Raw genomic sequence first — 25597 nt, forward strand, 5'->3', positions numbered from 1 at the left:
AGGCTAGGAGTTAGTGTGCTTAGAGTGGGGTTATCTCCCACCCCACCTGACCCCATAGGACTATGTGTGGCTAATGACAAAGTGGTTCTAGGGAGCAATTTAGAAATTTTAAAGTGCTAAAAGCTGCCAGTGGTTATTTATCCACTATGTTATAAAACCTGTCTTATTAGAACTGTTCTTAAAAATACCTACTTCCTGAGTCTTATGAAAATAAATAACTAAAATGGCATACTCTTGCCACAGCATCTGAAGCCCCTGAGACAACCCATACTGGGACATTTATTTCTTACCGTTGCCTGTTGGTCATGAAAACCCCTAGCAAGTACATATTTCAGAATTCAGAATTCCAGGTAATGGCTTTTCCAAAATGAGATTCATGATAGATTTCACAGATATTCCATTTATTTTTATTTTCTGCTGTTGGAACAGAGAAAATTTGGTTTACAAAACAAAATTGAGGAACATGTTAAAAATTCTCTCTAGAATGTAAACTTCTTGAGGACAGAGTTATTTGTTTGTTCAGCTCTATCCCTGGTGCAGAGAACAGCGCCTGTCATAGAATGGAATTCCATGAACCTTGAACAAATGAGTGATGAAATCTTAACAGAGAGTTAATACCAGTGAGTATTTGAGATAAAAGTTGTCAAAGATATATGGTTATCATTATTATGAAGACAGAATTATCAAGGGTAAAAACAAAAGTAAATGGTGAAGTGTGATAAACGATCACTTACTCAAACCTACCTGGGTTTCCCCGAAGTTATTAACATGATTGCTTCTAAATACCTATTATTAATATGACTTCCTAATTTTGCCCGAATGTCACAAAAAATTGTAATGTCTCTGTAAATATCGGAGGAAGACTCTTCAAGTATGGAAATTTTAAATTCCTACTTGTAAAAAGTCTATTAAAATCCTTCAAGTGAATCTTTAGATGACAGATGATTGGCTGTTTGCCTAATTTTTTGTATCTATTTAACTTGATGCCAATGGACACAGGTGTGCAGCTCTCTTCTTCACTTCCAAGCACTAGTGTTTGGCAAGGACAAGAAATTGTTGCATAATAAGATTACCCCTCCCCCGCCCTTTTCAGGTTTAGCCTAAAGTGTTTTCAGTGGTTGCATTTGAAACCTTTGTAGGGAGCCAGAATGCTTTTTTTACATTTTAATCAGACTGTGCTTACAGAAACACCAGTGAATCGGGAACTTGTCTGCAAGTGTGTCTGTGCATGTGTGCATATGTATATATGTACACACACACGCATACACAAACATACAACACACAACACACACAACAAGAATGGGCTTAAAAGAAATGAACAAAACCTGCTTGTTTTAAAAATAACTAAATTTAGAGCAGAACTGGGCAAACTTAAGACCCAAAGTCCATACAAAAAATCAAAGAAACCAAAAATTTGTTCTTTGAAAGGATAAACAAGATTGATACACTGCTAGCTAGATTAACAAGAAAGAGAGAAAATCCAAATCAGAAATGACAAAAGTGACATTACAAGCAATCCCACAGAAATACTAAAAATCCTCAGTGACCATTGTAAACATCTTCTATGCACACAAATTAAAAAATCTAGAGGAAATGGATAAATTCCTGGCAACACACAATTTCCCAGGATCGAATCAGGAAGAAATTGAAACCCTGAACAGACCAATATCAAGTTCCAATATTGAACCAATAATAGATAATACCAATAATAAAAAACCTACCAACCAAAAAACTCTCCAGACCAAATGGATTCACAGCTGAATTCTACCAGACGTACAAAAAGAGCTATTACCAATTTTATGAGTGGTTACCAATTCTACTGAAATTATTCTAAAGAATTGAAGAGGAGGGACTCCTCCCTAACATGCTACAAAGCTAGCATCACCTTGCTGCCAATACCTGGCAAAGACACAATGAAAAAAGAAAAGTACAGGTCAATATCCCTGATGAACATAGATTCAAAAATTCTTCACAAAATACTAGCAAATCAAATCCAATAGCACATCAAAAAGTTAACTTACCACGATCAAGTAGGGTTGGTATGTAAGGTTGGTTCGACATACATAAATTAATAAATGTGTGATTCCCCACATAAGCAGAATTAAAAACCATACAATCATCTCAATAGACAGGGAAAATACTTTGGACAAAATTCAACATCTCTTCATGATAAAAACCTTTAAGAAACTTGGCATCAAAGGAACTGACCTCAAAATAGTGAGTCATCTATGACAGACCTACAGCCAACATTGTACTGAATGGGCAACAACTGGAAACATTCCCCTTGAGAAGTGGAACAAAATAAGAAGTGGTGAGAATAGGCATGGTAGTGGTATAAAAACAGACACAGAGAACAATGGAACAGAATAGAGAACCCAGAAATAAAGCTGCCCACTTACAGCCATTTGATCTTTGACCAAGTCAACAAAAATAAGCAATGGGGAAAGGACTCCTTATTTGATAAATGGTGCTGGGATAGTGGGCAAGCCATATGCAAAAGAATTAAACTGGACCCCTACCTTTCACTTTATACAAAATTTAACTCAAGATGGGCTAATGATTTGAATGTAAGATCTCAAACTATAAGAATCCTTGAAAAAAGCCTAGGAAACAACATTTGGACATTGGCCTTGGAAAATAATTTATGACTATGTCCTCAAAAGCAATTACAATGAAAACAAAAATTGACAAGTGAGACCGAATTAAAGAGCTTCTGCCCAGCAAAAGAGACTATCAATTAAGTAAACAGATAACCTACAGAATGGGGAAAATATTAACAAATTATGCATCCAACAATAATATCCAGAATCTATAAGGAACTTAATTCAACAAGCAAAAAACAAATACCCCTATTAAAAAATGGGCAGAAGACAGTAACAGACACTTCTCAAAAGAAGACATACAAGTAGCCAACGAACATATGAGAAAAGGCTCCACATCACTAATCATCAGAGAAATGCACATAAAAACCACAGTGAGATACCATCTCACACCAGTCAGAATGGCTATTATTAAAAAGTCAAAAAACAACAAATGCTGGTGAGGCTGTGGAGAAAAGGGAATGCTTACACAGTCTTGGTGGGAATGTAAATTAGTTCAGCCACTGTGGAAAGCAGTCTGGAGATTTCTCAAAGAACTTAGAACTAGCAAGTGACCCAGCAATCCCATTACTGGGCATATATGCAAAAGAACACAAATCTTTCTACCACAAAGACACATGTACTTGCCTGTTCATCACAGCACTATTCACAATAGCAAAGACATGGAATCATCCTAAACGGTGGACTGGATGAAGAATATGCGGTACATACACAGCACAAAATGTTATGCAGCCGTAAAAAGTATCATGTCCTTTGCAGCAACGTGGATGCAACTGGAGGCCATTATCCTAAGTGAATGAATAACACAGAAACAGAAAACCAAATACCGCATGTTCTCACATATGTGGAAGCTAAACATCAAGTACTCATGGACATAAAGACAGCAACAATAGAAGCTGGGGACTACTAGACGGAAGAGGGAAGGAAGGAAGCAAGGGTTGAAAAACTAATTATTGGGTCCTATACTCAGTCCCTGAGTGGCAGGATCATTCATACCCCAAACTTCAGCATCCTGCAATATATCCTGGTTACAAATCTGCCACATGTACCCCCTGAATCTAAAATAAAAGTAGAAAAAAAGTTAAAAAAGCAAAAACAAAATAAACAACAAAACATCTTTACATAAACGTGGTTGTCTCTCAAATTGTTTTTCTGTACCCTTCAAAAGTTTATAAAATGTCTTAGCTATATGTTGAGTCAACTTGAGTTCACAGAACTGAAGAGCATATTGGCAGGTATGGAAGATCCAGAGTGGACCTAGAGATCAGCAGCCATGTTTCCATTCTACCCATCACATTGAGTGTGTGGTCTTGGCCTGTGGGTTCTTATCTCTGGTCCTCAGTTTCCTCGACTGTAGACTGAAGATACTAAAAGGGACAGTCACCCCAACATGCTATGTGTCTGAGTCAAAATCTCAGAGTCTTTCCAAGGTATTAATTGCTATGTGGTGGGAAAACAGTCTTGAGATGGCACATGTTTGGAAAGTGTTTGATTAAACAGCTAAATTGCAGGACCTTTCAGACATTTTAATATATTAACACACAGTTTGACTCCAAAAGGAAGGTTAGTTCTTTTTTCCCAACTTGTTTGTCCATGGGACCTCTTGTTTCCCCTAATACCTATTAACATCTCACTAGACAGCAGCATTCTGCAGAATCACTTTGGAAAATGCTAGTCTAAGTCAATTCTTTTCTCTTGCTGTTCTCACATATGAAATGAAGCTGTGTTACTAGCTCAGTGATGAACAAGTTTTTCACACCAAACCGTATTTTGTGATTTTCCACACACTTTGAGCAACATATTTGGAAAGAATTGTCTGCACAGCACAATGTGTTTGTGAAATAACTGCTGGGCAGCTTCATTGTGAGTAGATGCATTGTTGGCATTAGGCTTTTGTTACATTAAGAAAGTCTCATTTTGCCCAATTTTCTCCCTTCAGGATCTTCCTGTTGGAAGTCACTTGGTCCAAAGATCTTGACTATTGTTTTCTGGAGATCTGTGTTAGTCCATTTTGTGTTGCTATAAGAGAATACTTAAGCCTGGGTATTCTGTATAAAGAAACGAGGCTTATTTGGCTCATGATTCTGGTGACTGGAAAGTCCAAGATAGGGCAGCTGTGTCTGGTGAGGGTCTCATGCTGCTTCCATTCACAGTGAAAAGAGGAGGGGGAATAGGTATGTGCAGAGGAATCTCATGGCCAGAGAGGAAGCAAGAGGACAAATGGAGGAAGTGAAACTCTTTAACAACCTGCTCTTATGGAAATTAATCAATTCCTGTGAAAGCCAGAACTTACCCCAGAGGGAAGGCATTAATCTTTTCATGAGGGATCCACCCCCATGACCAAAACACTGCCCACTAGGCCCCACCTCCAACACTGCCACACTGGGGATCAAATTTCAACATGCGTTTTGGCAGGGACAGACCACATCCAAACTATAGCAAGGTGCGTTTGCTTTTTAAACTTTTTAAAACAATGTGGTATACATTCAGGAGTAACTCTACATAACAAACAGAAAAATGTTTAGATTCACATGTTTATCAATGCTTGCAGCACTGGCTTGTCCCAGGCAATCCTGGGAGTTCTAACCTCTGGAGGCTCCTGGAAGCTTTACTGGATGTTTTTAAACTAGTGGAAATGATGGACTCCATCAGTCATGCCCCTTGTAAGGATGAATGACCCTCTTCCATGGATGAGTGTGTTCCATGCTATGGTGGTGTGACTACAGATGGCTTATTAGGAGAAACTCCTTGGTGGATCTATTGTTGGGTGAATCTGGAAGCTCTTCTATTTAGAGTTGAGGTTATGGTCAGGGGATCTGCCTGGAAGATCCAGTCAGGGCCTGGAGTTGTATCTTAAATGTATTTTCTTTGGAGATTCTGATATACTCAATGATGTTCACCTGATACCAGAGTATTTGAAACATCCGACTTATGCAAGACCCCAGAGAAGAGGTGTCTGACATGACATTCTCCACACAGTATCTGGCTCCCGTCACCTTCCATACCACCTCCTGCCCCACCTCCCCCTTCAAACCTCAACACAGGTGAGTTCTCTGCATGAGCTATGTCTCTCCCAACACTGAGGACATCCACATGTGGCAACATTTCCCTACAAAGCCTTTCTCTGCCTCATCCTCATGGTACACCAGGTACACAGAAGGTGCTCATTGCAAGCTCTGTTGTAAGAGCAGATAGATTCGTCTTTTAGCAGTTCTTGTAGGAAGTCATTGGATCAGTCTGTGATAGGTCCATGATGGAGAGATGATTGCTGTCCAGAGGAATCATCGCTGTCCAGGGCTGGGTGTTTTATGGCCTGGCAGTTCTGTGTCTGGATAAAACTATTTTTTGCTCTAACCAAAATATGTCTCCTTGGAGGTCAATCTGTTGGTCCTTGTTCTGAACTCAGGTTCTGCAGAAAGTAAACCCACTTCCATATGACAGTCCTTCAATCAGTGAAAGCAGTCGTCATGCCTACCTTGGTTTTTGCTTGTTTTTTCATCTTTTAATTTTTTATTTTCACAATATGAATACTTACAGTGTCTTCCCTAGGTTCATCTTACAACACAGTTTCAACATTGCCTCAGTATCTCATTTTTCTACTTTTGGGCTTGCAACGTGGTATTTGCACTAAATTGGAATTACCAATGGATGCTGGCCAGTGTTAGCCCCACGGGGCCATCCTGTCCTTGCCTGGACAGGTAAGTGCTGTGGGAGCAGCCCATCCTGGGGCTTCTTTCATGCCCACTCTACACGCCTTCACAATGAACTCACCCAGCACATGTTTACTAAGTGCTTGATGTGTGCTCATTACTGGGTGTGATGCCAAGCAAACAAGGTACAGCCCCGGATGGGAGAATTTAATCACCTGTCCTCTGATGGACTGGATTTAAATGGTGTCATTAAAAAGACTCTGACATTTTTTTCTGAACATAAATGGCTATCATCAGTTTCCCCTAGATTCTGAACATTGTCACTGAGATTTTGAATCACAGGACTTTTTATAGACAGTTAGTTTCAGCTGTTTAGAGGTTTTTTTTTTTTTTTAGTCTGTCAATTATTTGTAATGCCACATATTATTTCTCCTCAGCCTTGTCACAGATGCACTTGATGAACGTACTTTGCAGTAGTTTACCCAAATTGTTGATAAGAATATCTGTCAGGACAGGGTCACACATGGAGCCTTGTGGCAGAACCCTGGAGGCTTCCCTCTGGGCAGGCCTTCGTCAACACATGGACTTTCCACACCATTCAGTCCATGATTTATGTTTCCCAGGAGCTTGGTTGAAATTAAGAATTCGATTGGTGGTTTACTTTAATTAGAAACCCAGTTGTTTGTGCAGATTGCGTTTTTGGTTAGTACACGGTGATAAGATTTTGGATCAATCAATGATAGGCTTTTACATCTTCTAATAAGTACCTTGTATCTTTGCTCAAATGGAAGGAGAAGCATGACAATTACTCTGGTGAAAAAGAGGAAGCCTTCAGCACTCTCCACTCAACCCCAGAAGCTTTCAGAGATGCCAAAATCTGTAGAAAACCAAAAATTTTTCCGTGGCATGTTGAGAAACTAGAATTAGGTATCTGAAGAAGAACTTTCTTATAAGAGATTAATTCTGAAGATCCAGTTATTAATAGATAAACCAAACCACCGAGGTGAAGTTTAGATACTTTTGAATTATAATCGAGCTGGAGAAATGAAAAGCCTTGTGCATCATGAAGAAACATAATGTATGCATTTTCAAGCCTAAGAGCTGGATTTGGGAATACACTCAGTCAAATTAGTAAGGAATTCAAAATCCACCCCAGGTAATTTCAGGGGCCTGACTGGGCCTCCTGAGAACTTGTGGTGTCATCACTTTCATCAGACCCTGTTGCTAGCATCAGACGATGAACGTCTCAGACAACGAGGAGAGGCATTTGGAGGCTCATGGATTTCTTAATGAAGAGTGTTCAGCTAAACAGAAGTGCAGATTCAAAATGTTCTCACCTCGCCTGACTTCTGTGTTTATGTAATCTTAAATTGCATGGCCTCATTTTCTCTGCTGATTTTCGAGATTGTCTGCCTGTAAGGAACAGGGAGTACAGGGGGTGAGAAAACATTCACAAGCCTGGAGAGGCCCTTAGTAGAATGAGTCTCACATTTTCTTACATTTTACCAAGGTAAAGAGGTTCTTATGCTTTTTTCCTGGCTTTAGTGGAGAATTATGGCTGTGCAGTTTGTCAAAAGTAGTATTACCCTCCATTAAGATTAAACTGTAGCTCTCAGAGATGACCTTTGAGCTTTGTAATAAATATTTCTGTTGGAAAGTTCCTTCCTCCAGACTGACTCTGCTTTTCCACTGTTCATTTCCTTTGCTGACATTTATAATATTTACAATCACATATTTACTTATTTGTTTACATGGGGTAGTCTCTCTTCCCCATCAGACTCTGAATCTTTTGAAGTCAGGGACTGTGTCCTGTTTTAAACGTCAATGTGTACTTGGGCCCGTGTAAGTGCCTGGCCCAGGGTAGGCCCTTAACTTAAAACCAAAGTTGGAGTTAAAGTTTGTTGTGAAGATCTAAAATCTAAACTTCTTGTATGGCCTCCAAAATTATGCCAATATATCATCCTCAAACATCATGTGGGTGGCTGGATGGGGGAATCTTTTCTTCTTCTTCTTTTTTTTTTTTTTTTTTTTGAGACAGTTTTGTTCTTGTTGCCCAGGCTGGAATGCAGAGATGCGATCTCAGCTCACTGCAAACTCTGCCTCCTGGGTTCAAGCAATTCTCCTGCCTCAGCCTCCCGAGTAGCTGGGATTACAGGCGTGTTCCACCACACCCAGCTAATTTTGTATTTTTAGTAGAGATGGGGTTTCACCATGTTAGCCAGGATGGTCTCGAACTCCTGACCTCAGGTGATCCACCTGCCTTGGCCTCCCAAAGTGCTGGGATTACAGGTGTGAGCCCCTGCATCTGGCCAGATTGGGGAATCTTTAGGATCCCTCCATGGGAGACTTTAGAACCAAGATGGCTGCGTAAGCATGGCCTCATGCGACTGACCCTGTTCCTTGGTGTTGTGGAGGCTACAAAAGAGGCAAGAGGGTGGAAAATCAGAAGTCTGTGATGCAGCTGAGAGGTCTAGATGGACTCATGCCAGACAATTAGTGACCATGATGGGACCATATAGAACCACGGATTATTGTAAACAGCAGGGACTATCGGATTTTGAGAGAAAGGAGACCATCGAGGCCTGGAGTCTCAGCCGCAGGCTTTGGAGAATCGTTGGTCATGAACCGGTCTCAAACAAGCTCGATTGTGTGCCCCAAACCAACTCTCTTGTCCGTTCTGAGTTGAGTGGTTTGTGTCAAAGGGACACAGTGAAGAGCAGGTGGATTAGGCTTCAGAAGAGCTTGTCATAGAGAAGGTGACGGCCTGCAGGACCTTGCCCAGTGCTGATCAGACCCCCGCCTGGGTGTGTGTTTGCACTGATGCTGCACCTGCTTGCTGCACATGCACCAATGCATCTCTCCTGTTCTCTGCTTTCAAAGGACAATGATAAAAAATCTCAGAAGTGGCCAGGCTCTTGACTTTCACGTCCATGTTTGGCTCTTCCCCTGAAAGATGAGGACTGTTATGACCTTTAGGGGAGCTCCTGGCTGAGCTGGGAATAAGAGTATTTGGGGCTGTTGTTTGTGCAACACTGGAGCCTTGATAGCTCATGATCGAGAGCCCTGGATGGGGCCCGGCTGGCACGCTCATCCTGGGCCTCTTAGCAGTGGCCTTCTGCCTTCACAGAGCATGATGCCTGCAGATGCTGCATCTCTGGGCGGCATCCCTGGCCCGTCGCCTGCGAGCACAGAGATCGGAAATCGGCGGCTCTGATATCCGTCCCCTGTGGCTGCAGCAAAACTGTGGGGTTGATGAAGTTGGCTTTTGGTCTCCAGCTTCCACCTTTTCCTTCCTCTGTACAGGGCACCGATTCACACGGGGTTTTGTACAGAACATGCACACGTGTGTGCGCACACACACCTACGCAAAGTCCTGAAACTCTGTCTCTATCAGGATCTTGGCTTTGATTGAAATATTTATGCCGTATTTTCTTGCTGTGGCTGCATCGTCTGATTAGCTGCAGCTGGACAGAGAGGCTGGGGGCAAGTGAAATCCGGAAAAGCCAAAATTGGAGGAGCTCATTGACAACCAGCTTTGGAGAGGTCAGTCCCAGACAGAAGGGGCAGTCCCTGAGTCAGTGCCAGACAGGAAAACTTGCAAGCATACAGTCAGATTCCAGGCCTCACAGAGCAGAGCAGCAGACAGGTCACAGAACAGAGAAGGCGAGAGCCCATCGGAGAGCTGGGCTGCGGGGTGTGCTCAACCTCAAGAGCAAGCAGAGGCAAAGGCAGGACCAGGCCAGGGCGTGGGCACTTTGTGCAGGTGAATCCCAGACAGTCGGGGCTGAGCGGCCCACAGACAAGTGATCTTCTCTCCTCCAGGGCCTCAGGTGGGGGCCAGGGCGGCAGCTCTTGGAGGGAAATGCCGTACAAACAGGGGACCCAGTGTTAGTGACAAGAGTCAGTTTGTGTTACCCCTTTTGGACACAGTCGCAATTCAGAAGGGGAGCGGGCTTTGAATGAAAAGGATGAGTCCAGGGACAGAGGAGCAATTTTGGACAGAGGCCATGCCCCGTCTTCTGTGGGCCTGAGACAAGGCCAGGCTCTCCCTGCTGGCAGTGCCTCCTAGGCCTCTGGTGTTTGTGGTCAGCAGAAGCTGCTGCGCAAATTCCCTTAAAACATCCATTGGAGCTAACAGTCACATCCAAGGAAAAACACCGTTCTACTGTAGTTTTGGTAAAATTGGTGAAACTGCCATGTGTTCCCAGGGCCACGGTGTCAAGGACCTGCTTATCAGGATGGTAATGATGACTGAACAGTGGGACAAGCACTTCACTCGTTCTGAGGGCTACGAATAATACAGAATTTCAAAAGAACCTGTCCTTTTACGGCAAAGTTGTTCCATCATGAACGTATACAACTTCCACGTAAGGGTGTAACTGTCTTTGGAGGAACCCTGGGCATTTAGGGGGATGCAGACGTTCCTAAGGTGGCGTTTTATGTGGTCTGGGATGTGGCTTGTAGTAGGAGGTGGGCCAAACGTGGTTAGGAGGAAATTGACTAAGGAAAGGAGCAGACGCAGGGGATCTTGCATGCTGGGGCGTTTGCTGTGCTGGTCAGCTGTGGCATGGGGTGCCATGAGGAGCTGTGAAGTGAGCTTGAAAAGGCGGTTAAGCCACACGGTGAGAGAGGCTGAATGACAGACAGGGTGTCTTGTCTTTGGTAGGTAGTGGTGCGGTTTCCAATAGCGAGTCATGTAAAATGGAAAGTGGGGTCTTGTCCTTGTCCCTGGCACCGACATTCCTACGGGATTTTGCTGAAAGACATCACAGCACAGTGGGACAGCATCTGCTCTCGGCTGGACCTGAGTCAGAACCCTGCCAGCCCAGCTCTGGGGTGCCGGAGGAGCCATTTCCCTTTGCTCCTAACCTGCAGCCTCCTCATCTGTGTACAAATTCTGTCTTTGCAGGGTTATTGTGATTTCTCCTGTGTGTTGTACGTTTAAGTAGCAAGGATTCAATGAAGAGCTCCTGTCAGTATTATTACTTGAGTGTACAGTCAGTAGTGACTGAGTGAAAAAGCAAGTGAAAAACACATCCCTTTCCTTTCCAATGCTGAACCTCCTACCGGGTGGCCTCGGGGCTGTTTCTGGTGCTTAGCTGTGACGTTACTGAAACACAAAGCTTCGGGGTGAAGTTGTCAGATGGAGGAAACTCACCGCGTAGGAACAGAGTGCGAATTCTGTCTCAACTCCTGAGCGCTGTCTGCAGGCAGTCTCCCTGGGACAGTGGCCGTGGAAAAGGTGGACCACACACCTCCCTTCTGGCCCTCAAGTCCCCTGCCTCGGTCTCGCTGTGTCTGCTCAGCTTGGCCAATTCTGCGCTGTTCACGACATTTCATTCCCAGGTCTCCCAGCACAGAGGACCCCCCTCTCACTTTCCCAGCCTGTGTCTTGCCTGCTCTGTCCATGGACAAACTGCATTGTGCTTAAATCATCACTTTCCTCTGAGCTTGAACCCCTCCATAGTTCTAGGTCAGTTTTGTCTGCACCAGTCGAGGTGGAGGACAGAGATGTGTCCTGTGCTTTCTCCCACCCCACAGGCCCAGCAGCCCACAGGCCAACAACAAGCCCTCGGGAAATGTGAACATTTAACAGTGCTTTTGGTAAAACACTCACAGGAGCATTAAAGATGCTAACTCTCCTGGAAGGTGTGGGTTTTCATTCTCTTCAGGAGAATTAGAGGAAATGGTATTATTCTGGGCATAAAAAAGTGATTTTTGGCCCCGATGGGCTTGCTGTGTCCTGGTCTTGCTCTATGCCACAGTCATGGCCGATGGGCAGCTCAGGAAGCAGATGGTGCCTCTGATGAGCCGGGGTCAGGATAGTGCTGTAGGATGCAGGGGTCAGGATAGCGCTGAGTGTGCCCAGTGTTCTTGGCTGAACTCACGGGTATTAGGGAATCAGGGACAATGCAACCATTTGTGGCCTCAGTGGACCCTTGGATGGGAGTCTGAGGAGGAGGCTACTTCTCATTTATTTCCTCGCACATTTCCTCATGCGTCCACCATGGGTGCATTGCTGTGCATTTCCTCATGTGTCCACCACGGGTGCATCGCTGTGCATTTCCTCATGCGTCCACCACGGGTGCTTTGCTGTGCATTTCCTCATGCTTCCACCACGGATGCATCGCTGTGCATTGCCTCATGCTTCCACCACGGATGCATCGCTGTGCATTGCCTCATGCTTCCACCACGGATGCATCGCTGTGCATTGCCTCATGCTTCCACCACGGATGCATCGCTGTGCATTTCCTCATGCTTCCACCACGGATGCATCGCTGTGCATTTCCTCATGCTTCCACCACGGATGCATCGCTGTGCATTTCCTCATGCTTCCACTGCGGATGCATCGCTGTGCATTTCCTCATGCTTCCACTGCGGATGCATCGCTGTGCATTTCCTCATGCCTCCACCACAGATGCATCGCTGTGCATTTCCTCATGTGTCCACCATGCATTCCTGCATGTATTTCCTCATGCCTCCACCATGGATGCATGGCTGTACACACTTCCTCATTCATCCACCATGCACTGCTGCATGCATTTCCTCAGTCCTCCATCACAGATGCATGGCTCTGCTCATTTTCTCGTTCATCCACCATGCATGTCTGTGCTCCTTTCCTCATTTATCCACCATGCATTGCTGCATGCATTTCCTCATGCCTCTACCATGGACATATTGCTGCACTCATTTCTTTATTCATTCAGCAAACATTATTGAGCCTCTGCTGTGTACAAGGCCCTGTTCTATGTACTGGGAACACAGCAGTAAGCAAAGTGGAGAAACTTTGATTCATGAAGCACTTAGTGTAACAAGAACAATCAACAAAATAAATGAGTAAAATGCACCATGTTAGCATAAGAGTGGGGAGTGGCTGGGGGATGGGGCTGCGATTTTAAGTGGTGCCATTGTGTTTGAGTGAAGGAGGAGGTGAGGAGAGAGAGGCCCAGATATCTGAGGGGAGTCAGAGAGAAGGGTGCGTGTGAGGGCCCTGGTGAGCCCAGGACTGTCAGGGAGGCCAGTGCGAGTGGGGGCAGAGGAAGCCCAGAAGCCCCAAGAGTCCAGCATATTGCAAAACTTTCTCAAGGCACTAAAAATACCAAAGTACCAAATATTTAGAGGCCTTCATGGTCCTTAATATTTGCCTATTTTTTATTATGTTTTTAAAGATGTCATTGTGAAATACACATATGGAAAAGTGAATTAAGCATAAGTGTATAGTTTAATAAATAATTATAAACAAAATGTGAAACCACCTCTCTTACCATACCTCCTCCCCTCCCCTATTTATTTCACATTTATGGTCATTGTTCTTTGCTTTGCCTTGTAGTTTTACCACCTATCTATGCATCGCTAAATCATAGAATTAAAACAGTTTATTGTGAACTTTATATGAGTGGAGTCATATGGTCTCTATTCTTTGGCATCCTGTTTCTATTGGCTAATATTAGGTTGGTGCAAAATTAATTGCGATTTTTGCCATTAATATCATGTTAGTAAAGCTCACCCATGATGTCACATGTCGTTATAGTTTATTTTCATTTTCATTTAGTTTTAATTGTATTTGTGTATAGTGTTCCATCATGTAAATACACTCAAATACTTTTATTCATTCTCCTACTGGTCACTATTTGAATTGTTTCCAGGTTTTGGCTATCACCCAAAAATGCTATGAAGAGCATTCTTTTACATGTCCTTGGGCCTTGGTACATGTATGCATGAGATTATTTAGGGAATAAATGAAGACAGAAATTTCTGGGTTGAAGGGTATGTGTATCTCAACATTACAGGATAATGCCAAAATATTTTCCAAAATGGCTGTGCCAATGCTCACATCCACCGGCAGTGACAAACATTTCAGTTACTCCACATCTCTGCAACACTCAGCACTGTCAATCTGGTGGGGCATGTATTTCTTTTCCTTCTATATTTTCCTTAATTATTAATACATTATTTTCCTCAAAATACACAGTGATGATCGCTGGCTTCCTTTCAAATGGCAGAATTAATTATTAAGCACCTTTCTCTTAAGTTTATATTGCCCTACAGAGAAAAAAGAAGAAGACAGATTGCAGTGATGGAAAGCCTGGGTGCACTTCCAGGACCAGCTTGGCTGTCGTCAAAGGTCGCAGCCCTTTCTCTCTGCTTTTCCAGGTCTAGGCTCTAATAAAATGACATCAGGTCTCAATTTTAAAAACCACAATAATCTGATAAAATATTGGCCAGTTCTAAGATAGGTAAGAAAAGAGAACAAGGAGGAACATTTATTCCCAGAAACAGAATTTCTGAAGATTCCCAGCTCATCTGTTTTTTTTTTTTCCTACCAAATTAGTTTTAAAAAGGCATACAGTCTCAACCTGAGCTTCAAAATATTGTCTATGAGAGGCGATTGTGGTTGCTTTTCTGAGGAGGAGCATGGCAAGTTTAGATTGATTTTCCGACAGTGCTTCTCAACTTTCTGTTCTACTTGTCTTCAGAGTTTGAGAGAAACATTGACAGGCAATCCTGACCTGGTCTGGTCCACTGGACTTCCTCTAAGTAGTGTAAGAACTTCTGCTGGGAAAGATACAGGAAGAAAACGAGCCAATGCTAGTTCAGGTTAGAACTCGATTTAGGGAATCACTGGGTTAACGGAAGGCAAGAATCAAAACCCAGAACATGGGAGTTCAAGTTTATGGCAGCAGAATAGCTGGGTCAGATTAATCCTCCCACGGATAACCATTAGAAAATCTGAATGAAATGCACAGATCATTTCTGATAGTCCTGGAGAGTGATAACAGGTAGAAACTGGAGGAAAATCTACCCTTGGAATACAGGCTCTACACTTGGTAAAAACCTTTCGCCAGAGGCTGCCCTCCAGTTCACCACTTTGGACAGTGGAAACCTGCGGTGTTACAGGATTGAGGTGTCAGAAGAGAGAATTTTGGACTGTAAGACAATCTAGAAAGTTAGAGGGAAAACCCAGAGACTGTTCCAGATCTGCATATAAAATCTACCCAAACCAATGGCTGACTGCTACGCTATGCTAGTAGCGGGGAGATCACAGACAGTCTGGTGAAAAGCAGCATCTGGAAGTCAATATGATTAAACAGACATTTTATCTGTTGCCCCCTGTAGATTATGGAGTTTCAGTCTAGCCAAAGTAACTGCTTGGCAAGATAAAAGTTATTCCCCAGAGGAGCATAAAAACAATCCAGAGACTCTACAATGTTTCATACAGAATGACTTGCATTTACTAATAACAGAAAACCCCTACACATGTGAAGAAACTAGAAAATGCGACTCATACTCAAGAAAAAGGAAGAAACAAGTAACACCCAACCTTGAGTGAGCCAGATGTTGCGATGAACAGACAGAAACTTTAAAGCAGCAAATAAAGTGTGTGAAAGAACTTGCAGGAAAACAAATGCATAATCAATGAATAGGTGGGAAACTCTGACATAGAACCATAAATCTTTTTTTTTTTTTTTTTTTTTTTTTTTTTTTTTTTTTTTTGAGACAGAGTCTTGCTGTGTCACCCAGGCGGGAGTGCAGTGATGCAATCTCAGCTCACTGCAACCTCTGTCTCCCAGGTTCAAGTGATTCTCTTGCCTCAACCTCCCAAGTAGCTGGGATTACAGGTGCACACCACCATGCCTAGGTAATTTTTGTATTTTCAGTAGAGACTAGGTTTTGCCATGTTGGCCAGGCTGGTCTTGAACTCCTGACCTCAGATGATCTGCCCGCCTTGGTGTCCCAAAGTGCTGGGATTATAGGCATGAGCCACCGCACCTGGCCTATAAATAAAATTTTTAAAACTTAGATGTTCAATAATAAAAACCAAAATTGTATAAAATTGACTTAACAGAAGAATAAAGATGGCAGCATAAAGAATCAGTGAACTTGAAGATAGATCAATAGAAATTATTATTTTCAAAGAAAAGGAGAAGCATTGAAAATGGACAGAGCCTCAGGGGCCTGTGGGGCGGTATCAAGTAGTCTAATATAACCATAATTAGAATTCCAAAAAAGAGATAAGACATATAATGCAGCATAAACATAGTTTTGAAGAAACAATGGCTAAAAACTTACTAAATTTGATTAAAGACATCAAGTAACAAATCCAAGAAGCTCAAAAAACACCAAGTAAGATAAATACAAAGAAAACCACACCTGAGCATATAATAATTAAGTTGATTAAATCCAAATATAAATACACAACATTAAAAAGTAGTCAGAGGAAAAATGCATGTTACATACAGAAAATGGTTATGCAAATGACTGAATAATTCTTACCAGAAATGAGGCAGGTGAGAGGACAATGGAATGACAAAGTGATGCAATGATAAAAGGGCTGTTAACTTAGAATTCTATACTCGTGTAACTAGTCTTTAAAATGGAAGGGAAAGAGACGTTCCAGGGATGTGTTGTCCATTTCAGTAGCCACTTAGGAAAACTATTGGGCACTAAATGTGGCTAGTCTGAATGGAGATGTACATGTAAAACGCATACCAAATTTCAAAGACGTGAATAAAATAAGGTAAACTATATTAATAATAATTTTGTTATATTTATAGCATGTTGAAATAATATTTTGAGTATACTGGGGTAAATAAAACATACTAATAGCATTGTAAAAATGAAGGTGAAAGATGTTTCAGATAAGCAGGTACTAAGATAGTTTATATTAGCAGACCCACACTATAAGAAATGCTAAAGGAAGTTCTTCTGGTTAAAGACGAATAATAAATGGTACTTGGATCTAGAATATTTAGTGATGATCCCTGGAAATGGTAAATATGTGGGCAAACACAAAAGACTGTATCATTTTCTTTCTTGTCTAAATTTTTAAAGAAGGCCAGGTGCAGTGACTCACACCTATAATCCGAGCACTTTGAGAGGCTAAGGTGAGTGAATTGCTTGAACCCAGGAGTTTGAGACCAGCCTGGACAACATGGTAAAAACCTGTCTTCATAAAACATTTAAAAATTAGCCCAGCGTGGTGGTGGACACCTGAAGCCCTAGTACTTGGGAGGCCGAAGTGAGAGGATCACTTAAGGCCAGGAGATAGAGGCTGTGGTGAGCTGAGATGGCATTACTACATTTCAGCCTGGGTGGCAGAGTGAAACCCTGTCTCAAAAAACTTTCTTTTTAAAGAAAACAAAATATTTTTTAAAATGCAAGTTACAAAACTATGTTCTAGGATTTATCATGTATGTAGACACAATATATATGAAAGCAATAGCACATAGGAAGATGGAACTGTAGTGTTGCATGATTACCATATCTTATATTAAGTGACTCAATATTACATATATGTAAATATAAGAAATTATAGATGTATATTATAATTTCTAAGGCAACCACTAAATTAAAAAATATATATATAGCTGAAAAATCAATATAAGAATTAAACAGGAACATCAAAAAGTCTTTGATAAACTCAAAATAAGTCCAGAAAGGAAAAACAAAAAGCATACGAGATAAATAGAAGACAAAGGATAATACAGTAGAGCCTAAATTCAATGATATTAATAACTAGAAACATAGATTAATACACCATTTAAAAGGCAGACATTGTCAGATTGAATTAAAGAGCAAGATGAAGTATATGCTGTCTTAACAGATGTACTTTGAATTCAAAGACCTAATAGGTGCAAAGTCTGTGTGTGTATATATATATATATGTAACTAGTAGAAAACTGAAGTAGCTACAGTAACACTAGACAAAGCTATCTGAGAGAAAGCATATTACCAAAGATAAAGAAGAACATTTCATAATGTATTAGTGTGTTTTCATACGGCTGTGAAGAAATACCTGAGACTGGGTAATTTATAAAGAGGTTTAATGGACTCACAGTTCTGCATAGCTGTGGAGGCCTCAGCAAACTTACAATCATGGTGGAAGGCATCTCTTCACAGGGTAGCAGGAGAGAGAATGAGTGCCGAGTGAAGGGGGAAGTCCCTTATAAAACCATCAGATCTCATGAGAACCCACTCACTATCATGAGAAAAGCATGGTGGAAACTGCCCCCATGATTCAATTACTTCCAACTGGGTCCCTCCCATGACATGGGGGGATTATGGGAACTACAATTAAAGATGAGATTTGGGTGGGACACAGCCAAACCGTATCACATAATAATAAAAGACTTCATCAGCAAAACATAATTAAACATTTTTAAAAGCTTAGTAATAGAACTTCCAAATATATGGGCTAATAAATGAGAGAAGTGTGAGAGAGAGAGAGTGAGAAATGCATTATATTTATTTGTAAATATATACATTGAAATCATAAATCTAAATTATAGAATTTTAATGACATAATTGACATTTATGGGAACTCCACCCAACACTGCAGAATCCACATCATTTGCAAATGTGCATGAAACGCTTATGATACTCCATAAGTTGAGCCATAAAACAATTCTTAATAAATTTCAAAAGACTGAAATATGTTTAGAGTTGTTTTCTGGCTTCAGTGGAATTGCATTTGAAATCAATAAGAGTAAGAGCTTTAAGAAAGCAACAAATATTTTTGTTTTATGATCTTTAATAAATCTCATATATCAAATAAGAAATCACAATGGAAACAATAAATATTTCAAACTGAATGAAAATAATGGTGGCTTATGTTTTTAATCCCAGTGCTTTGGGAGACCGAGGCAGGAAGATCACTTGAGCCCAGGAGATCAAGACCAGCCTGGACAACACAACGAGACTCCATCTCTACAAAAGAAATGAAAAAAGTAGCCAGACATGGTGGCATGTGCCTGTAGTCCCAGCTACTCAGGAGGCTGAGATTGGAGAATTGCTTGAGCCCAGGAGGTTGGGGCTGTAGTGAGCCATTATTGAGCCACTGAACTCCAGTATAGGCAACAGAAAAAAAAAAAAAAGAAAATGAAAATAGTACATATAAAATTTTATGGAATATAGTTAAAAAGTACTGTTTAGAAAAGAATTTGTAACTCAAAATGCTTATTTTAGAAAGGAAGTGTTTTAAGTCAATGATCTAATTCTCCACTTTAAAAAGCTAGAAGCAAATGAACACATTAAATGCAAAGTAACTAGAAGGAAGGACATGATAGAGACAAGAGCAGAAATAAATACAATGGGAACAGATGAAACAGTTGAGAATTTAACAATGCTCAATTTGGTCTTTTGAAAATATTAATACAATTCATAAACCCTTGGCAAGAATAATTCATAAAAAATAGGGAAAACATAAATTAATAATATTAGTAATGAAAGAAGGGAGATAATTATGGAAGCTACAGACATAAAATACGTCTTATAAACAATTTTATGTCAATAAATTTGGCAAACATTGAAAATTTGTCAATAAATGACAAGTTGAAATGGACAGATTCCTCAAAAAAACTAGCTTATTAAAAATGATGCAAAATGAAAGAAAAAATCTGAATAGCTTCATACCCATCAAAGATCTTAAGCTTTCTATCAAAATAATTTTCCACAAACATAACTTTAGACTCAGATGGCTTCACTGGTAAATTCTTTCAAACACCTAAGGAAGAAATGTTACCAATTTTACAATATTTTTTTAGAAATGAGAAAAGAGAGTATTCTCAACTCATTTTACCAGGGCAGTATAATTGTGACATCAAAACCTGACAAAGGAATCACAGGAAAAGAAAATTATAGACTGATATATTTTATGAGCATAGATGCTGAAATCTTTAACTAAATATTAGCACATGAAGTCCAGCACTACATAAAAAGGATAATACATCATAACCAACTGGGCTTTCTCCTATAAATGTAAAGTTGGTTTAATGTTTGAAAATCAGTATAATCCACCATAGTAATTTAATACACAAGAAAGTGATATATTCATCTCAATAGATGCAGAAAAGCATTTGACAAAAATTCAAACCCATTCAAGATAAAACCTCTCAGGAATCTCAGAATAAAAGGGGACTTCTTCAATGTGATCAAAGGCGTCTACAAACACCTTCATGTAACATAATACTTAATGTTGAAAGACTGAATGCTTTCCTCCTAAGATTGAGAACAAGGCAAGGATACCTGCTATCATCACTTCCATTTGTCGTTGTACTGGAGATTCTAACTAGTGTAGAAAGACAAGAGAAAAAAATAAAAAGCATACAAATTATAAATGAAGAAGTAAAACTGCCTTATTCACAGACAATATAATTGTTTACACAGAAAATCCAAAATTATTGATAACAACAACAATGAAACAAAACAACAAAAAAGCTTACTAGAACAAATATGTGAATTTACCAAGGTCTCAGGATAAAGGTCAATATTCAAAAATACAGTTGAATTCTTATTAGCAGCAAAAATTTAAAAAATAAAATACAAATTCATGTGTACTAGGGTCAAAAAAGCATACATGAACAGAAATAAGGTTAACAAAACATATGCAATAAATCTACACTAAAATCTATGGAATATTGATCGGATAAAATAAAGAATACCTAACTAAACAGAGATGTACCATGTTCATGAATGGTGGGAAGGCTCTATACTGTTAAAATGTTGTTAGTCATTCCTAATTTGATCTATATATTTTCAACACAATCTCAATCATAAGTCTATAGAAACTTAAATAGTTGATTTTAACATTGATATGAAAAAACAGATAATATAGACTAACCAGAAAATTATGAGTGAGTTTGTGATATCTGACTTTATGACTTGTTAGTAAGTACAGTAATCAAACAGTGTGATTTTGGTGTAAGAATAAATAAGTAGAACAGTGAAAGAGAACAGAGATTATAGAGCTCACACTAGTATGGCCAATTGATTTCTGACCAAGGAATTTAAGAAAGTCAATGAGAAAAGTAAGTCTTTTCAACAAATATTACTAGAATAACTTGATACTCATGTGGAAAAATAAGAAACTGGGTCTACTTAACACCATAAGCAAAAATTAATTGGAGATCAATTATGGACATAAAAGTAAAACCTAAAGTGATAATGTTTTTAAAAGAAAACATTGAAGAATATCTTCATTACTTGGAGGTAGGCAAAGGTTTCTTAGGACACAGAAAACTATATTTGTAAGAGAAAAAAATCAAACTGGAGCAAACTTCCTTTTCTTGTTATTAAAAAGACAGTTTTTAAGAAGAGAATGAGCAAGCCGACTGGGAGAGAATATGCTCAATATATGTAGGTGACAAAGGACTTGTAGTAAGATTATAATTCCTATATTCGATAATAATAAAATGCACAAAAGACTTGAAGAGCTGCTTCTCAAAGGAAGATGTGATTCTTTTGTGAAGGGCCAAATGAGCACACAAAGAAGTGCTTAGCATCAGAGCCATCAGATACAAATTAGAACCATTACAGTAGGACACTACACATCCATTAGAATGACTAGAATTTTAACAAAGGAGCAATTAGAGTTCTAACATACTTCTGGTAGGTATGTAAAGTGGTATAATCACTTCAGAAAATGTTTGACAGTTTCTTATTAAACATACACTGAACCTTTGATGTAGTAATTGTACTCATATGTATTTATTTAAAAAAATGCCCAAAATATTTGTATCCTAATGATCATAACACCTTTATTCACAATGATAAAAAACTGGAAACAACTCCAATGACCACTGATGGGTGAAAAGATAAATTGTGGTGTATTTATTCATACAATGAAGGCCACTAACCAATAAAAAGAAACATACTACGGACAGAGCCAATAATGTGGATGATTGGCATAGACATTAAGCTGAGAAAAGAAGCCAGACCCCCTGAAACCCATTTCATATTACTCCATTAAGTGATGTTCAAGTACAGGCTAAACTAATCAATGGTGAAATATACACCAGCATTGATTGTTTCTAGGAGGTGGGACATTGACTGGGGAAGGACAGGATATGATGTCCTGATGAGGTGGGAATGTTCTAGATCATGAGAGTGTGTGGATTGCACAGGTGTCACTATTTGCCAACATTATTCAGTTATGAGGTATGCATTTCAATGTGCTTAAATTTATTCTCCAAAAAGGACTGTAAAAAACTATAATGATAATAATTGAGTGGAGAGTGGAAAGTGGTTGGAGGTCAATGAAACAAAAATGGTAGAAGGCATATAATTGTTGAAACTGGTGCTGGATCTTGAGACTTCCACATACAACCCATAGTGCGTGTCTGCAAAGGCCCAGTCAGGAGGCTGTGGTGCCTCTGGCTTCCCTCACTAATTGTTTGGTTTCGATCGTCACTCAATCTTGGCAGGTGTTGATAACTGTGCTGTGAAGTAACCGGAACACAGATCACAGGAACCCGTACCTGCACTAGATGGAGAGCTAAGAAAGAGAACCTAATGCACAGGCCAGGCAGACACTGAATGCCGTGTTGGAGAATTTGAGGCATGTTTATTTTCTACTCCTCCACAACTGGTTCATTTCACTGAGAGTATCAACAGGGAGGACACGGACTCAAGGAAATGTAGGCTTTGGCATTTGTACCATGTGAAGAGGAGAGTAAGGCCTAGGCCTGTAGGCTTCCTGGAACTGACGAGATTTTAGGAATTCCCTTCCCACTACCCCCACCTCCAATCCATGCAAAATAAAATGAAACAAGCCACAAGGTGGTAGATTGTTGAGTGGCAGGATGTGGTGCCTAAGCCCAGAGGTCCAGATTACCACCCATGGAGGTTGCACCTTGTAAAGTGGGAAGAATTTGATTGGCCGGAGGAGAGTGGGTGTGCAGTGTCCAAGCCAATCCTGACTGCTAAGTAGGAGGCTGCTCTCTCCATTGTCTTCCAATTTATAAAATTCTACTGATGCTGACAGTGAGAGAGGCAATGTTGTATAATGGAAAGAATCCAGAGTTCAAAGTTTGGAGAATTATGCTGGAGTTCTGCTCTGTTGTTTATTAGGTAATTTGTGGTTCTTTTTTTACTGTATTTACTGATACCATCATAACCCCAACTACTAACATTAGGTAGTTTGTTTAGTTGAATCTTTCTATTTATTGGAGTCATCATTGAATGTTTGTTTGACAACTGAAGGTCTTGAAAAGCCTCATGGTAACCATTTTCAAAACCAGTTTTTTTACTAGCTAGAAAGTTAAGGTGATAGGTCTACCCCAGGTAGACCCCGGGAAATTCTATGTTTGCATAAATGTTCGTTTTCAGAAATGTTTAGATAGTTTGCACTTTTCATTATAGCTTTATTTCTGTGCCTCTGCTCAAGTCTGTCTCCATTTTGCTCTCCAGTCCAACACATTCAACTACATTCTATTCATCCATAAACGCCAAGTTCAAATCCTGCTCCGTCCACGAAGTCTTCCCTGGTGATCTGGTGTAATATAGCAAATATAAGTAAACTAAACATAATAAAACTAGGATATTAAACATGTATATAAATGTGCTATTGTCGTTTGCTTTCCTTTTTGTGACCTCTCTTCTTCCTCTTCTTTTTTTTTTAGACGGAGTCTAGCTCTGTCGCCCAGGCAGGAGTGCAGTGGTGCGATCTCGGCTCACTGCCTTTCCTCTTCTTCAAGACACCCGTGGCTCAGGTGGGCTAGAATTGGTGCACAGGAGTGGGAAGGGTCAAAGCAAGCTGATGTTCAGTGTTTGATGTCCCAAATAGGATCTTTACAATGACAAGAAGATCATGAATTCCAGGCTTAGTCAAGAAAGAAAATCTCTAAATTCCTTTATTCCCATTAACCCACTGAGGACAAGGGCTCTGGATAAGACTTTAGGTCTGAGGTGGAGAAGACCCAGGACAGAAGGACCCTGATGTGACACTCCCTCCTTCTGCCACCGGCTGGGGGAGGAAGGGAGGGGAAGGGCGACAGCGAGGGCAGATAGAAGATGCCTTTTCCTGACTGGCCCTCGCAGAGTCAAAGTCTCAGAGGGTGGCGTGTGGAATAGTCAACAGCCGGGACATTCACCCACCTCCCCCATGATGCTCTAGGAGGAGTTGCACCCACATCCAAGATGGCGCCGCAGCTGCTGTGGGCCTGGCTGGTGGACGAACCTGAGGCCATACTCCTGGCTTCCCCATGGTCTCCTTGGGGTAGGAAGGGAGTCCAGGTGTCCACTGGGGTCTTGCTGAAGGGATACAGCGGGGGGTAAGTGGCCCAGGGTGTGGGCAGAGACTTGGAGTTAGGGCAAAGAGGAGCTGTTTGTGTGAGGATTTCATAACTAGGGTGCAATGGCCAGAACCCCCACAGGCCTGATGGGACTGAGGGTAACTCAGCAGTGACCTGCTCAGAGGTCACAGGGTCTCAGCCTGCAGAGCTGAGACCAGCAGGTCCAGAGAGCCCTGCGTGTTATCAGGTGCCTCTCCTTCTTGTTGCCATTCGGTCACAGAAACCTCAGACATCTTAGGAATACTGTACCTTTACCCCCAAGAGACGATGACAGTGGAGAAGACTGGGATGACGTCTTGCACTGTTTTAATTTGTGGTCCTCCTTCCACCCACTCCAAAAGTACACACTATTTTTTTCCCATGTGCTGTGACTGTCACCATGAGGAGGGACCAGGCAGTGTGGCACAGCAGAGCGGTTGGTGGGACACGGGGAGCTGCTGGCCTTGTCTCCAGTCCAACTTCCTAGGGATTTGGTGAATCTATTAGATTCATCAGTTCCTGGCCGACTCATCTTTGCTATACACTTTGATACCATACGATCAATGGTTTTTACTGTGGGACCCGCAGCGCACACCAGAACATTGTCTCATTTACTGACTTGCTATGATTTCTCCTCTCCCTCTTCCCAAAAGGATATCCAGGATTTGGAGCAAGGGCATTTGCTGTTTTGCACTCCCTAGCAATAACCATAATGCTAGAAAAATACATGCCCAATAAATATTAGCTGATTAAAGAGGTATGCAAGACCTTGGTCGTTTCTGTGTCATTGATGTTTTCTTGCCCTGAAATCCATTCTCACCAGCACCCGGTGTCTTCTCAGAATGCCCCATGAAACAAGTCCTGGTTTGCTTTTCCTTCCTGCATTTAATGAAATAACAATGTTTATCTTTAGTGATGCTGCTGTGAAATGTGCCTCTTCTCAATTTCACTAGAAATCTAATTTATTTAAGTATTTTAAAGTTCTTCGTCTTCAGAATGTATCTCTGACACAGACTTCAGTTTCTGTATTAGATAACATCGTTTAAATGAGGAAAGACTGTTTTAGTGAAATATTTTGTGTTTAAGTCTGCTGCACCCTCGAACTTTTCATGATTTTACCCCTCTCATTGGGAGGTAGACCATAGTATGCAATGAATGACTACATCTTTCTTTGAAAGTGGAAGCCATTTCAGAGAGGTGCTTCTATAATTAAGAAATCAAATAGGCCGGACACAGTGGCTCACGCCTGTAATCCCAGCACTTTGGGGGGCCGAGGTGGGTGGATCATCTGAGGTCA

General features: G+C 40.9%; 1 long non-coding RNA gene across 1 annotated transcript in view; it reads left to right on the forward strand.

Annotated features, from left to right (window-relative positions):
- LOC105474968 (uncharacterized) overlaps positions 1–25058 on the forward strand; it is a 244328-nt gene extending 219270 nt beyond the window's left edge. The window contains exon 6 of the long non-coding RNA XR_011621815.1: positions 23650–25058. This is a non-coding gene — a long non-coding RNA (uncharacterized lncRNA). The remainder of the gene's footprint in view (positions 1–23649) is intronic.
- Positions 25059–25597: the final 539 nt, after the last annotated feature.

Source organism: Macaca nemestrina, chromosome 4 (genome assembly GCF_043159975.1).
Source record: "Macaca nemestrina isolate mMacNem1 chromosome 4, mMacNem.hap1, whole genome shotgun sequence".
Lineage (NCBI taxonomy): Eukaryota > Metazoa > Chordata > Mammalia > Primates > Cercopithecidae > Macaca > Macaca nemestrina.